Here is a 17,012-nt window from a genome sequence, read left to right as displayed (position 1 = left end):
TATATACAGCACCAGAACCAAGCTCAGTACATATATACATCAACAGAACAAAGCTCAGTACATATATACAACATTTGCAAGACTAACACGGGTAAACACAACAACGCTCAGGCAAGGAGTAAAGGGGCAGGGTCCTTCTTATAGTCCAAGGTGATCATGGGCTAATTAATGATTATTTTCATATGCGCACTGGCCCTTTAAGGCCGGGTATGCGCGTGCGTGCACACCCTACGGGACACAACAGAACGGAGCGGAAGTGAATGCTGGTGTCTTCTAGGGAGGAGATGTGGGCCAGCGCTCAGAGATCCATGGCTGCGGCCATCGGGGGGGGGGGTGAGTAATCCCGATGGACGCTACACTTAGTACATAAATACAGCACCAGAACTAAACTCAGTACATATATACAGCACTAGAACCAAACTCAGTGCATAAGCACAGCATCAGAACTAAGCTCAGTATATAAATACAGCACCAGAACAAAGCTCAGTACATACACTATATACAGCAACAGAACAAAGATTATTACATATACAGTGGAGGAAATAAGTATTTGATCCCTTGCTGATTTTGTAAGTTTGCCCACTGTCAAAGTCATGAACAGTCTAAAATTTTTAGGCTAGGTTAATTTTACCAGTGAGAGATAGATTATATAAAAAAAATATATAAAATCACATTGTCAAAATTATATATATTTATTTGCATTGTGCACAGAGAAATAAGTATTTGATCCCCTACCAACCATTAAAAGTTCAGCCTCCTCCAGACCAGTTACATGCTCCAAATCAACTTGATGCCTGCATTAAAGACAGCTGTCTTACATGGTCACCTGTATAAAAGACTCCTGTCCACAGACTCAATTAATCAGTCTGACTCTAACCTCTACAACATGGGCAAGACCAAAGAGCTTTCTAAGGATGTCAGGGACAAGATCATAGACCTGCACAAGGCTGGAATCGGCTACAAAACCATAAGTAAGACGCTGGGTGAGAAGGAGACAACTGTTGGTGCAATAGTAAGAAAATGGAAGACATACAAAATGACTGTCAATCGACATCGATCTGGGGCTCCATGCAAAATCTCACCTCGTGGGGTATCCTTGATCCTGAGGAAGGTGAGAGCTCAGCCGAAAACTACACGGGGGGGAACTTGTTAATGATCTCAAGGCAGCTGGGACCACAGTCACCAAGAAAACCATTGGTAACACATTACGCCGTAATGGATTAAAATCCTGCAGTGCCCGCAAGGTCCCCCTGCTCAAGAAGGCACATGTACAGGCCCGTCTGAAGTTTGCAAATGAACATCTGGATGATTCTGAGTGTGATTGGGAGAAGGTGCTGTGGTCAGGTGAGACTAAAATTGAGCTCTTTGTCATTAACTCAACTCACCGTTTTTGGATGAAGAGAAATGCTGCCTATGACCCAAAGAACACCGTCCCCACTGTCAAGCATGGAGGTGGAAACATTATGTTTTGGGGGTGTTTCTCTGATAAGGGCACAGGACTACTTCACCACATCAATGGGAGAATGGATGGAGCCATGTACCGTCAAATCCTGAGTGACAACCTCCTTCCCTCCACCAGGACATTAAAAATGGCTCGTGGCTGGGTCTTCCAGCACGACAATTACCCGAAACATACAGCCAAGGCAACAAAGGAGTGGCTCAAAAAGAAGCACATTAAGGTCATGGAGTGGCCTAGCCAGTCTCCAGACCTTAATCCCATCGAAAACTTATGGAGAGAGCTGAAGATCCAAGTTGCCAAGTGACAGCCTCGAAATCTTAATGATTTACAGATGATCTGCAAAGAGGAGTGGGCCAAAATTCCATCTAACATGTGTGCAAACCTCATCATCAACTACTAAAAATGTCTGACTGCTGTGCTTGCCAACAAGGGTTTTGCCACCAAGTATTAAGTCTTGTTTGCCAAAGGGATCAAATACTTATTTCTCTGTGCACAATGCAAATAAATATATATATAATTTTGACAATGTGATTTTTTTTTTTTTTTTTTTATATAATCTATCTCTCACTGGTAAAATTAACCTAGCCTAAAAATTCTAGACTGTTCATGTCTTTGACAGTGGGCAAACTTACAAAATCAGCAAGGGATCAAATACTTATTTCCTTCACTGTATACAGCACTAGAACCAAACTCAGTACATAAATACAGTTCCAGAATCAAGCTTAGTACATAAATACAGCAGCAGAACAAAGCTCAGTACATATATACAGCACAAGAACAAAGCTCAGTACATATATACATCACCAGAAACAAGCTCAGTACATATATACAGCACCAGAACAAAGCTCAGTACATATATACAGGCCCAGAACCAAGCTCAGTACATAAATACAGCACCAGAACTAAGCTTAGTACATATATACAGCACTAGAACCAAACTCAGTACATAAATACAGTTCCAGAACCAAAAAAAAGCTTGGTACATATATATATATATATATATATATATATACATCACCAGAACCAAGCTCAGTACATAAATACAACACCAGAACCAAGTTCAGTACATATATACCGCACCAGAAACAAGTTTGGTACATATATACTGCACCAGAACAAGCTCAGTACATATATACAGCACCAGAACAAAGCTCAATACATAAATACAACACCAGAACAAAGCTCAGTACATATATAAAGTACCATAACCAAGCTCAGTACATATATACATCACTAGAACAAAGCTCAGTATGTGTACACAGCACCAGAACAAAGCTCAGCACATAAATACAGTACCAGAACAAAGCTCAATACATATATAAAGCACCAGAACCAAGCTCAGTACATATATACAGCACCAGAACTAAGCTCAGTACATATATACCGCACCAGAATCAAACTCAGTACATAAATACAGCACCAGAACCAAGATCAGTACATGAATATAGCACCAGAACAAAGCTCACTACATATATATACAGCACCACAACCAAGCTCAGCACATAAACACAGCACCAGAACAAAGCTAACTATATATCAGGGCCTTGAGAAAGCGTGTACGCACGTGAAACGGCCGTAGGCTATTCCACATCCTGACTAAGATCTTTTTGTAATAAAGAAATTGTTTTGCCAGCTTCGGTGAGTGCCTCGATTTTTCCTCTACAATATATTCAGCCGATCGTGCTTTACTTTCGATGAGCAACTCCGTGGCAATTTACCTGCAATCATGCAAATAGAAAGAAAGCCATACTTCTATACTCCCATCCCGATTGAGCGGTTTTGGCAGTGCCAGCCTCCTTCCTTCTTCCAATTGATTGCTAACTATATATATATATATATATATATATATATATACAGCACCAGAACCAAGCTCAGTACATGTATACAACAACAGTACCAAGCTCAGTACATATATACAGCACCAGAACAAAGCTCAGCACATGTATACAACAACAGTACCAAGCTCAGTACATATATACAGCACCAGAACAAAGCTCAGTGCATATATAAAACACCAGAACCAAGCTCAGTACATAAATACAGGTCAAGCACAAATACAGCTCCGTACAGAGATCATTTACAAATTTAGTTGAACCCCTGACATATAAGTTTGTACGACATAAAACAACACCTCACAGTATAGCCAGAACAATGGTTAGGATATGCTGGGGGTTGTTGTTTCACACACAAAAATGATACACCCATCATCTCGCTGCAGATCATATGGTGACTACAGTACTGATCAGTCACAGGGAGAATAAACATTTACATTGAGTGACTCACAGGTGATGCCTCAATAAATATAATAGTATTAAACACTGTGCCCCTGAATATAATAGTGCTACACACTGTGCCCCGAATATAATAGCACTATACACTGTGCCCCTGAATATAATAGTACTATACCTTGTGCCCCTGAATATAATAGTACCTTACACTGTACTGCTGAATATAATAGTATCACACACTGCGCCCTGAGTACAATAATACTATACACCATGCCCCTGAATATAATAGTACTATACACTGTGCCCCTGAATATAATAGTACTATAAACTGTGCCCCTGAATATAATAGTACTATACACTGTGCCCCTGAATATAATAGCAGCATACACTGCCCCCTGAATATAATAGTACTATACACTGTGCCCCTGAATATAATAGTACCATACTCTGTGAATTTAATTGTGTTAAACACTGTAAAGTAAAACACCACACACACTCACAATGCTCCCTGTGGATAGCGCCGGTCACATGTGACCCCTGTAGATAGCGCAAGTCACAATGCCCCCTGTAGATGGCGCTAGTCACAATGCCCTCTGTAGATAATGCCAGTCACAATGCCCAGTGTAGATAGCACTAGTCACACTGCCCCTTGTGGATAGCGCCAGTCATAATGCTCTTTGTAGATAATGCCAGTCACAATGCCCTCTGTATATAGCGCCACTCACACTGCACCCTGTACATAGCGCCAGTCACAATACCCTCTGTAGATAGCACCAGTCATAATGCCCTCTGTAGATAGCGCCAGTCACAATGCCCCTGTAGATAGTGCCAGTCACAATGTCCCCTGTAGATAATGCCAGTCCCAATGCCCTCTATAGATAGCGCCAGTCACAAAGCCCCATGTAGATATTGCACAGTGTAGATAGCGCCCCCAATGCTGCCCACAGAAAAAAAAACATTCTCACCTGTCCCTGTTCCCGCACCGTACTCCAGCGACATAGCACTGGTCAGTAACCAGGCAGCTTCATCCGTGGGTAACGGCGCAGTTGGCGTGATGACACCATCGCGTTGACCGCGTCATTATAAAAGCACCAAATGGCGAGGCGGGAACTGATTGTTCCCGTCTCACGAGCGCAATTGTAATCAATTGCATACGTGTCCTAAGGACAGTGAGAGGTCCTGCTTCGGAACGGTTCTCTTAACCGGGTGTAATTTTAACAACCTCAGGCCCTGGGCACGTGCCCAGACTGACCTCATTATAATCCGCCCCTGACTGTGGTTGTCAACACTGAGGATATTATAGTGGTCTCATGCAACTTACATGTGACCAGAATTCCAATCATATTTCTATGACAATTCTTTGTAGACTAAATGCAGCATACCCACCAATATGTATATGATCAGTCATATTAGTTATGGCTGGCCGGACGCTGTATGGTGCTATGTCCAGTACCTTCTGTTGCTGCCTCTCCCCATATAGTGTACTCTTATACAGCATACTTATACAGCATACAAATGACTATACCATATAGTCCCTTTATATCAGTGTCATCTAGATGGTTCGCAAATAACAGTGGCACAGCAGTGTCAAATAATATAAATACCACCATACACTGCTCAAATAATACTAACATACAGTGACAAAATAAAAGCATCATACATATAGTAATCTAATAACAGTGCTATAACATTTAGATATATTATAGTTATTCAATCAATATTAAGATTCATGGTAGTTACAAGCCTCAGTTGCCATGCCATTAGTGGTGCCCCTTTCAGCAGGGTCGCTCTGTATGACCGACCACACATGTTGTCGATCCCTAAGGTTGGACCTTTTTATATAACATGCCATCTCAGTCATATTCCCACCAAATACAACATCAGGGCCTACCAAGAGTTTTACTAGCAACTACAACCCTTACATCAGACAATATTTTGAATACAAATACAGCCCTATGCTCTCTATCATAAATCTGTATCTAATATAATACCCTTATTTCAAGAATCAACACAACTATAAGAACTGAATAGTAATTATTAGCCAGAATTCACGCATGTTACCTTCTCCATGGATTTCCCCATACTTACCTGTCTTTGTATTAATATTGAATAACGCCTGTACGTTAGCAAACATGAAGCCATTACTGTTGGTAGCCACTAACAAAAAATAAAAATATTTAGGAAACTTTACAGATTCTATTGGAATGTAACAAAGATTTAGGTAATAATAAAGCTTATTTACTGTGACGGAGCTATCATGGACAGCCTTTCTCGAATCTACAGTTATCTGTTAGTTAACTGTCCAAACCACTGTATAGAGAAACAAAGGGAAAAAAACACGGCGCCACATAGTGTGAGTAAGCCTAGAAATGACAGTAGGTGAGATACAAATGAAATGCTCACCACAGGACCGTAGAACAATCGCGTTGAAATCACTGGTAGGGGTGAGTGCTGCTGCCGAAATCCCAACCGGTAAGGCCCACTGGTCACCGCAAATGAAGATAATTTATAGCTCAGGAAAAACGGGAAGGGAATAAGTGCGGCGCTGCTACTCAATGAAAGTCGGAGATTATAAGATGATGAAGTTTATTGAACAATTTAGGCTACGCGTTTCAATGCCGCACCGGCATCTTCCTCAGGCCATGTAAATTACAGTACAGACACCAATGTTTTAACCCCTTCCCGACATTTGACGTACATGTACGTCATGGAAAGTACTGACTTCCCGCATCTTGCCGTACATGTACGTCAAACGTTTGGCACCGGCTCAGAAGCTGAGCCGGTCCCATCATCACCGGATCTCAGCTGTATCTTACAGCTGACATCCGACTGTAACGGCGGGGACCGAAATTAGCTTCGATCCCCGCCATTAACCCCTTAAGTGCAGCGCTCAAACGCGATCGCTGCACTTAAGGTGTTTGCAGCTCATCGGAACCCCAGTAATGAAATTGCCGGGGTTCCGGTGGCTGCAATGGCAACCGGAGGCCTAATACTGGCCTCCCGGTCTGCCTAGCACCGAAGCCGGTCAAGATCCGCCCGGCGGCGGAGCCTGATCGGCTTCCGTAGCTGCCGGCAAGATGGCGCCGGGTCAGGAGCTGATCCGGCGTCATCAGCGGTGGAAGTCAGCTGTACTGTACAGCTGACATCCACCTGTAACGGCAGGAACCGGAGCTAGCTCCGATCCCTGCCATTAACCCCTTCGATGCAGCAATCGAAAGCGATTGCTGCATCGTAGCGGTTACAAGCAGATCGCCAGCCCTGACAGGCAATCGGGACTGGCGACTGCTGTTATGGCAACAGGAGACACAATGGTCTCCTGCTCTGCCATTACGGAAGCCGATTTAGGCCCCGCCGGGAGGCGAAGCCTAAACGGCTTGCTGTCAGTGAATGACTGACAGATCTAATACATTGCACTACATAGGTAGTGCAATGTATTAGAAAAAAAAAAATCTGACCGTTGGACCTTCAAGTCCCCTAGTGGGACTTGAGAAAAAGTGTAAAAAAAGTATAAAAAAGTGTAAAAAAAAGTGCAAAAAATAAAAGTTTGAAAACAATAAAAGTTTCAAGTAATCAAATAACACACAATCCCCCTTTTACTCTTATCAAGTCCTTTATTATTGAAAAATAATAATAAACCATATGTATTTGGTATCGCCACGACCGTAACGACCGGAGGTATCAAAATATTATATTATTTATTGCACGCGGTGAACAGCGTAAAAAAAACCCGTAAAAAACGTTACCAGAGTTTCTGTTTTTTAGTCACTTTGCCCTACAAATATTACAATAAAAAGTGATCAAAAAGTCGCACGTATCCAAAAATGGTACCTATAAAAACTATAGCTCGTCCCGCAAAAAACAAGCCCTCATACAACTCCGTCGACAAAAAAATTAAAACGTTATGGTTCTCACAACTTGGCGACAGAAAAAATACATTCTTTTTACAAAAGTAATTTTATTGTGCAAAAAGTTGTAAAACATAAAAAAGTTCTATAAATGAGGTATCGCCGGAATCGTACTGACCCGCAGAATAAAGGTAACATGTAGTTTATAATGCGTGGTGAACTCTGTATAAAAAAAAACCAAAAAAAGCTGTGCCAGAATTGCGTTTTTTGGTTTACCTGGCATCCCAAAAAATAGGATAAAAGGTGATCAAAAAGTCACATGTACCCCAAAATGGTACCAATAATAACTACAGCTCGTCCCGCAACAAACCAGCCCTCATACCGCTACGTCTATGAAAAATAAAATTAGTTATGGCTCCAATAAGTCAGGAAATAAAAAAATATGCAGTTGTGCCCGAGGAGAACATTTCTTCTGTTTCAAGAGGCGATTTATCAAGGACCTAAAATTAGGGAACCAGGAAGGGAGGGCCCAATCATATCCGATGGAAGCGACGGTGCCCGTATTATACCAGGATAATACTTTCCCAGCAAAATTCCCCAAACTACAAAGGCGCGGAGTGTGGACCAAAAGGGGGATAAGAAATGACACCATTTATCAGTGCGACACCGGCCTGTGCATAAAGGATTGCTTCACAGCGTAACACACATCTATGGATTATTTTTATTTTTTTATACCACCTGACTATGCCCCTTATATACTCCGCCCCGCTTACATGTACCCCCACATTATAAAACACCAGCAATACTCAAACAAATATAGTACCAAGCAAAATCCGCTCTCCAAAAGCCAAATGGTGCTCCCTCGGCCCTGAACCCTACAGCGTGCCCAAACAGCAGTTTCCTTCAACATATATGGCACCGTCATACCCGTGAGAACCCTTTTAACAATTTTTGTGGTGTGTGTCTCCAGCGTCATAAGCTGGGCATGACATATTTGCCACTGAATGGCATATCTAGGGAAAAATATAAATTTTTAATTTGCACCATCCGCAGCGCATTCATTTATGGAAAAGACCTGTGGGGTGAAAATGCTCACTACACCCCTTAATAAATGCCTTGAGGGGTGCAGTTCCATAATGGGGTCACTTATCAGGGGTTTCTTTTTATTATTTCACATCTGAGCCTCTGCAGTTGTGAACCAATACTTTGTAAATCGCCAAATTAGGCCTCCACTCCGCATGGTACTCTTCACTTCTGAGCCCTGTCATATGTCCAGACAAAAGATTAGGGCCACATGTAGGGTGTTTCTAAAACCGGGAAACACCGCATAATAATTAGAGAGCTGTCTTGTTATGGTGGCACAAGCCGGGCACCACATATTGGCATATCTATGGAAAAAAATCCCATTTTCACTCTGCAACATTGAGCGCACACTAATTTCTACAAAACACCTGCAGGGTTAAAATGCTTACTACACCCCTTGGTAAATGCATTGAGGGGTGTAGTTTACAAAATGGGGTCACTTCTGGGGGGTTTCCACTGTTTTGGGCCCACAGGTGCCCAGAAACCAATCCAGCAACATCTGCACTCCAAATGGCGGTCCTTCCCTTCTGAGCCCTGCCGTTTGCCCAAACAGCAGTTTATGACCACATATGGGGTATTGCCGTACTCGGGAGAAATAGCTTTACAAATGTTGGGTTCTTTTTTTCCTTTATTTGTTGAGAAAATGAAAAAATTTGCGCTAAAGCTACGTCTTATTGAAGAAAAAGGACTGTTTTTATTTTCACTGCCTAATTCTAATAAATTCTATGAAACATCTGTGGGGTCAAAATGCTCACTACACCCCTAGATGCATTCTTCAAGAGGTGTAGTTTCCTAAATGGAGTCCCTTTTTGGGCGTTTTCATTGTTTTGTCCCCTCAGGGGCTTTGCAAATGTGACCTGGCCTCCGCAAATCATTCCTGCTAAATGTGATCTCAAAAAGTCAAATAGTGCTCTTTCCCTTCTAAGCCCTGCCGTGTGTCCAAACAGCCGTTTATTACCACATGTGGGGTATTGTTTTACTCGGGAGAAATTGCTTTACAAATTTTGTGGTGCTTTTTCTCCTTTAGTCCTTCTGGAAATGAGAAAAAATTAGCTAAACCTACATTTTCTTTGAAAAAATGTAGATTATTATTTTCAGGGCCTACTTCCAATAATTTCTGCAAAAAAACTGTGGTGTCAAATCGCTCACTATACCCCTAGATAATTTCCTCAATGGGTGTTGTTTCCAAAATGGGGTCACTTGTGGGGGGTTTCCACTGTTTTGTCCCCTCAGGGGCTTTGTAAATGTAACATGGCCTCCGCAAACCATTCCTGCTAAATTTGAGTTCCAAAAGCCAAATGGCGCTCTTTCCCTTCTCAGCCTCGCCGTGTGTCCAAACAGCCGTTTATTACCACATGTGGGGTACTGTTTTACTCGGGAGAAATTTCTTTACAAATTTTATGGTGATTTTTCTCCTTTAGTCCTTGTGGAAATGAAAAAAAATTAGCTAAACCTACATTTTATTTGAAAAAATGTAGATTTTCATTTTCACAGCCTACTTGCAAAAATTTCTGCAAAAAACCTGTGGGGTCAAAATGCTCACTATACCCCTAGATAATTTCCTCAAGGGGTATAGTTTCCAAAATGGGGTCACTTGTTTGGGGTTTTCACTGTTTTGTCCCCTCAGGGGCTTTGTAAATGTGACATGGCCTCCGCAAACCATTCCTGCTAAATGTGAACTCCAAAAGCCAAATGGCGCTCTTTCCCTTCTCAGCCACGCCGTGTCTCCAAACAACCGTTTATTACCACATGTGAGGTATTGTTTTACTCGGGAGAAATTGCTTTACAAATTTTGCGGTGCTTTTTCTCCTTTAGTCCTTGTGGAAATGAGAAAAAAAATCGCTAAACCTACATTTTCTTTGAAGAAATGTTGATTTTAATTTTCACGGCCTACTTCCAATAATTTCTGTAAAAAACCTGTGCGGTGAAAATGCTCACTACACCCCTAGATAATTTCCTTGAGGTGTCTAGTTTCCCAGATGGGGTCACTTTTGGGGGATTTTGACTGTTTTGGCACCGCAAGAGCCCTTCAAACCTGACATGGTGCCTAAAATATATTCTAACAAAAATAAGGCCCCAAAATCCACTAGGTGCTCCTTTGCTTCTGAGGCCGGTGTTTCAGTCCAGTAGCACGCTACGGCCACATGTGGGATATTTCCTAAAACTGCAAAAACTGGGCAACAAATATTGAGTTGCATTTCTCTGGTAAAACCTTCTGTGTTATAAAAAAAATTGTATTAAAAATGTATTTCTGCAGAAAAATATGAAATTTGTAAATTTCACCTCTACTTTGCTTTAATTCCTGTGAAATGTTTAAAGGGTTAAGACATTTTCTAAATGCTGTTTTGAATACTTTGAGGGGTGAAGTTTTTAAAATGGGGTGACTTTTTTGGGGTTTCTAATATATAAGGCCCTCAAAACCACTTCACAACTGAACTGGCCCCTGTAAAAATAGCCTTTTGAAATTTTCTTGAAAATGTGAGAAATTGCTGCTAAAGTTCTAAGCCTTGTGAGGTCATAGAAAAATAAAAGGATGTTCAAAAAACGATGCCAATCTAAAGTAGACATATGGGGGATGTTAATTAGCAACAATTTTGTGTATTATAACTGCCTGTCTTACAAGCAGATACATTTAAATTGAGAAAAATGCTAATTTTTGCAATTTTTCGCTAAATTTTGGTGTTTTTCACAATTAAATACTGAACATATCGAGCAAATTTTGCCAGTAACATAAAGTCCAATGTGTCACGAGAAAACAATCTCAGAATCGCTTGGATAGGTGAAAGCATTCCGGAGTTATTACCACATAAAGTGACACATGTCAGATTTGAAAAATGAGGCTCTGTCAGGAAGGTCAAAAGTGGCTAAAGAGGGAAGGGGTTAAATAAATCACGCGGTGAAAAAGAACCGCCAATGTGATCAGGGTCAAAGTGCATCAATGACGTAATCACTGTCCCTCAGTCATCCTCCCCCAGCCTTGTAAGGCTTGTAAAGAACATTGGCGGCTCTTTTTCACCGTGTGGTTTATTTAAAACATTGGTGTCTGTCAGTGGCATAACTACCGCGGTAGCAGCAGTAGCAGCTGCTACGGGGCCCGGGGCTTGAGGGGGCCCGTGCCGCCAGCCGACACGCCCACCCAAATGCCCAGTGGCGCCGCTAGCAGCCATTATGGCTGCTACAGCGGTAGCGCTGCTACTGTGGGGCCCGCGACGCCGAGCCTTACACAGGCCCTCTCATGCTTGTAGGTGTCGCTAGCACCGGAGGGGGCCCCAGTGCTAGCGGCAGCCAAATACATGTATTAGCACTGAATGGCCGGGCATGTTCCGTGCCTGACCATCCAGTGCCTTACAATGACACTGATTGGCTAGCGGCGCGATGACATCATCGCGCCGCTTCCATGCTTGGAAGGTGCTGATTGGTGGGGCAAGTCATTCTGCCCCGCCAATCAGCGTCATTGGAGGACGCTCGTTCAGCTGCTACAGACATGCTCAGAAGAGAGCATGTCTGCATCGCCAGTGAACAGCGTGGGAACGGGAACATGTGAGTATGTCAAGTTTTTTTTTTTTTCCCCCTCATAAAAATGTGAATGGCATTATCTATAGTGGGGGGGTCTATCTACAGGGGGGTCATCTTTATGTGGGCTATTATATATAGGGGGTCTATATGTGGGGGTGTGGGCCACTATATACAGGGGGCTCTATATGTGGGCCATTATATACAGGGGGCTCTATATGTGGGCCATTATATACAGGGGGGGGTCTATATGTGGGGCACTATATACAGGGGTGGGTTACCTGTGGGGCACTAGCAACAGGGTGGCTATATGTAGTGCACAGTCTACAGGAGTGGGCTATATGTGGGACACTATCTACAGAGGTGGGCTATATGTGGAGCACTAACTATAGGGGAAGCTATATGTAGGGCAGCACGGTGGCTCAGTGGTTAGCACTATTGCCTTGCATCTCTGGAGTCCATATGTGGGCCCTATTTACAGGGGCTTCTATGTAGGTCACTATCTACAGGGGGCACGGTGTGTGTGTGTGTGTGTGTGTGTGTGTGTGTGTGTGTGTGTGTGTGTGTGTGTGTGTGTGTGTCTGTGTGTGTGTGTGTGTGTGTGTGTGTGTGTGTGTGTGTGTGTGTGTGTGTGTGTGTGTGTGTGTGTGTGTGTGTGTGTGTGTGTGACAGTTATATTTAGATGTGTTGAGAATTTTAACTTTGTTTATAGGTGCAGAAATTTTTTGAAAGTGAGAAGCTGAAGACATCTAAACGGAAAACTGCAGAAATGGGTCATGGCCGGGAGAAATCCATCATAGATGTCTGAACAGGAGGGAGAAGAAAAGAACTAGAATCTGAGACGTCACCGGTGAGTCACTTAATGTAAATGTTTATTCTGCCTCTAATCAGTATTGTAGTCACTGTATGATCCGCAGCGAGATGATGGTGATAGGATTTTTTTTGTGAAACCGCATCTCCCAGCATATCCTTACCATTGTTCCGGCCATGCTGGGAGCTGTAGTTTTACGCCGTACAAACCTATACGCAGTGGCGTAACTACCGCTATAGCAGCCAGAGCGACTTATACGGGGCCTGCAGCATGAGGGGGCCTGTGCCACCCGCCGGCACGGCCCCCTCCCATGGCCGCAAGCTCCGCTAGCAGCCGCTATAGCTGCTACAGCGCGACGCCACTGAAAGGGTTGTTCCTACAAAAGACATGCATCCCCTATCCACAGGATAGGGGATACATGTGGGATCGCTGGGACGCCCAGCGATGAGGAGAACGGGGGACCAAAAGTCCCCCCTAAGTTCTCCATGACAAACCTCGGACTTCCGGGGTCTGTGTCGGCAGCTCCGTAGAAATGAATGGAGCGCCGGTCGCGCTTGTGCGCATGCGTGACCAGCACTCCTTTCATTTTTATTGAACTGCACAGACGCCGGAAGTCCGAGGTTAGTCATGGAGAACTTCGGGGGACTTTCGGTCCCCCATTCTCCTTATCGCTGCCAGCGATCACACATGTATCCCCTATCCTGTGGATAGGGGATGCATGTCTTTTGTAGGACAAGCTATAGGCTGTTTTTTTTTTTGGGGGACGACGACTATATGGCGTTATCTACAGAGGGGTTCTGTATGGTGTTATCTACAGGGGGGCTGTATGGCGTTATCTACAGAGGGGGTCTGTATGCGTTATCTACAGGGGGGACTGTATGGCATTATCTACAGGGGGGACTGTATGGCGTTATCTACAGGGGGGCTGTATGGCGTTATCTACAGGGGGCTGTGTATAGTGCTATCTATAGGGGGCGCTGTGTGGTGGAATCTATAGGGAGGCACTATCTACAAGGTGGGGGGTTGTGTGATACCCAGCAGAGGGGGGGCCCCAGTCAAAAGTTTGCTATGGGGCCCAGTCTTTCCTAGTTACGCCCCTGGTCTCTGTACTGTAATTTACATGGCCTGAGGAAGATGCCGGTGTGGCATTGAAATGCGTAGCCTGAATTGTTCAATAAACTTCATCATCTTATATTATCCGACTTTCATTGAGTAACAGCGCCGCACTTATTCCCGTTTTTCCTGAGCTATCAATTATAAACCACTGTATAAGTAGATTAACCAAGGCCATGTCCTACTTTGGAAAGAGTATTTTTATTGCTTCAAGGCATCTAAAATAAAAATTAAGTCTTGATTAAAAAAAAAAATTCTACTGTTTTGTGTATACAGCTCCTATGCAGATTTATGCGTCTGACTCTGCTATCTCACGTGTCACTCTCTTCCATCTGACCTGAACTTCTTCATAACCTACAGACAGCAGAAGGGATCAGACTACACAGGGTTTGTATGTAGTCTGTAACCATGGAGACACATGGATCTGATTAGGAGCTGTATAAACAAATCGGTAGAATAATAATAAAGACTAGTTGAAAAGTTACTTAATGTGTTTTTTTAGTTGTGATGCATTGGAGCAATAAAAAAAAATGGTTGAATATTAGTTTTTTTTTCTCCATAATTGAGTCAAACAAAATCTAAACAACAAAGAGACTTAGGCTAAGTACACACTAGCGTTAGTATGTATACGTTTACCTCTCTTCCATCAGAGGAAGAGAGGATTGAAAGATTAAACGGAAAGCAACAGTTCTGTAAGGGTATGTTCACACATAGAGTTTTCAGGCGTATTTCGGGGCATAAACACCTCTAAATACGCCTGGAAAAACGGTAGCTGAACGCCTACAAACATCTGCCCATTGAATTCAATGGGAAAAACGGCATTTCGTTCAGACGGGGCATTTTTTTTTTACGATGCTGTTTTAAAAAACAGCGCAAAAAAAAACACGCTGTAAAACGAAGGTACTTCTTGATGTCAATTGAAAAACGGCTCCAAAAACGTCTAGAAAATACGCCTGAAAAAACAATTTCAGCTTCAAAATCGGTCGGAAATGAGAGGCTTTTTACTCTGAAAACAGCTCTGTAATTTTCAGCAGTTTTTGACTCAGCGTGTGAAAAACGTAAACCTAGCGAATGGAGACAAACGGAAAGCAGCTGAAACAAAAGAATTACCATTGAAATTCCATTGCTTTCTGTTTAATCTTTAGATCCTCTCTTCATTTGACGGAAGAGAGGTAAACGTATACTAACGCTAGTGTGAACTTAGCCTTAAACTGGTTTTCCCATCATTACAGGGCCCCTTAATTACAAGTAGACAACCTATACGCAAACAAAGGGAGGAGCAAAACACCAAAAATAGCAAAAATAGAAAATCTTTATTACATATACGTTAAAAAAAATACATAGTAAAAAAGAAAAGCTGTTGAAAAGAGTACCATATACAAAGAGATATACACAGTGGGTAAGATGGAAGAATACCCAGTAGTATATAGAACAACCAGGGCCAGCCTTAGGGGTGTGTGACCTGTGCCATTGCACAGGGCGTATCACTCCAGCAGGTGGCGCTGTGCTGGCTCCCTTCCCCTGCTTGTGTTTCAGAAGCGCCCGGGCCCGGCGACTCAGCAGCTGCCTTTCCGCCAGGGTGCTTCTTCTCTCAGTTGTATCGCTACTGCTGCAGCTGCCATAGCGACTGCTAGCCGCGACACTGGGCATGAGGGCCCCGGGACGCCCACCCCCATGGCCGGCTGGCCACATTCAATAGTATCTGCGTCCTCAAGGCCCACGAGAACCCTCCAGGGGTGCCGCAACACTCCTCTGAACAATGGCCTGCTTTCGATCCTCCTCCTCACAGCGCGAAGTGCATGTGTGGAGGAGATTTTTATTGCATCCTCCATAGATGGTACCCTCCATCCCCTCTTACTGTACATACCGCCACTGTAGCTCGCTGAAGGAGTGGAATCCCCCTGCAGCCGGGGTTTCTGCTCCTTGACGGAGCGCTTGATGTCTCTGTCCATATATGGACAGTGACATCATGGGGAACTCCTAAAGCGGAATCCCCGTCGACAGCATTGCTGGTACGGTGATTCAGCTCCAGGATAAGCCCTTGACATCACTGTCCATAAATAGACAGAGACATCATGGGCTTCGACTGGAGTGGAATCCCCAGTCACAGCGTCAGCAACGCTATGGACAGGGATTCCGCTTCAGAAGTTGCCCCTGATGTCACTGTTCATATATGGATAGAGACATCAAGCGCTCCGTCCAGGAGCGGAATCCGCATCTACAGGGGGATTCAGCTCCTTCAGGGACCTGCATTGGCGCTATCTACAGGAAGGGGGTGCTGTGTACAGGATGGGGGGTGCTACCTACAAGGGTGCTGTGTAGCACTACCTACAGGGGGCCGTGTAGTGCTACCTACAGGGGGGCTGTGTGGCACTACCTACAAGGGGGCTGTGTGGCACTACCTACAAGGGAGCTGTGTGGCACTACCTACACAGGGCTGTGTGGCACTGTCTACCAGAGGAGAGGCGGGGGGCTATATAGCACTGTCCACAAGGAGGATATGGGGGATTATGGCACTGTCTACAGGGAGGCTGTATGGCACAATCTACAGGGGGGCACTATCTACAAGGGGGGGCTGTGTTTGGCAGCTAGGGGAGGGGGCATTATGCTATGTGGAGTTCACTAAGCGGACATCATACTGCGTAGGGACAGTACAGGGGGCATTATACTGTGTGTGGCACTCAGGGGGCATAATACTGTGTAGGCACAATTAGAGGACAAAATACTGTGTCCTTGAAGGCGTTATAATATATTATATTATTAAATATTATTATTATTATTATTATACTGTATGGGGGCATTATACTGTGTGGGGCACTTAAGGGGAATTATACTGTGTGGGGGCACTATGTAGGGCAATATACTGTGGGGGACATTATACTTTTTTATGGGGTATTTTTTATGATGGAGGTGGGACGCCGAAAGATAATTTTGCACGGGCCGCCCTCTATCCTAAGGCA

This window comes from Rhinoderma darwinii, chromosome 4 (genome assembly GCF_050947455.1).
Source record: "Rhinoderma darwinii isolate aRhiDar2 chromosome 4, aRhiDar2.hap1, whole genome shotgun sequence".
Classification (NCBI taxonomy): domain Eukaryota; kingdom Metazoa; phylum Chordata; class Amphibia; order Anura; family Rhinodermatidae; genus Rhinoderma; species Rhinoderma darwinii.
Note: the sequence above shows the minus strand (reverse complement) of the source record.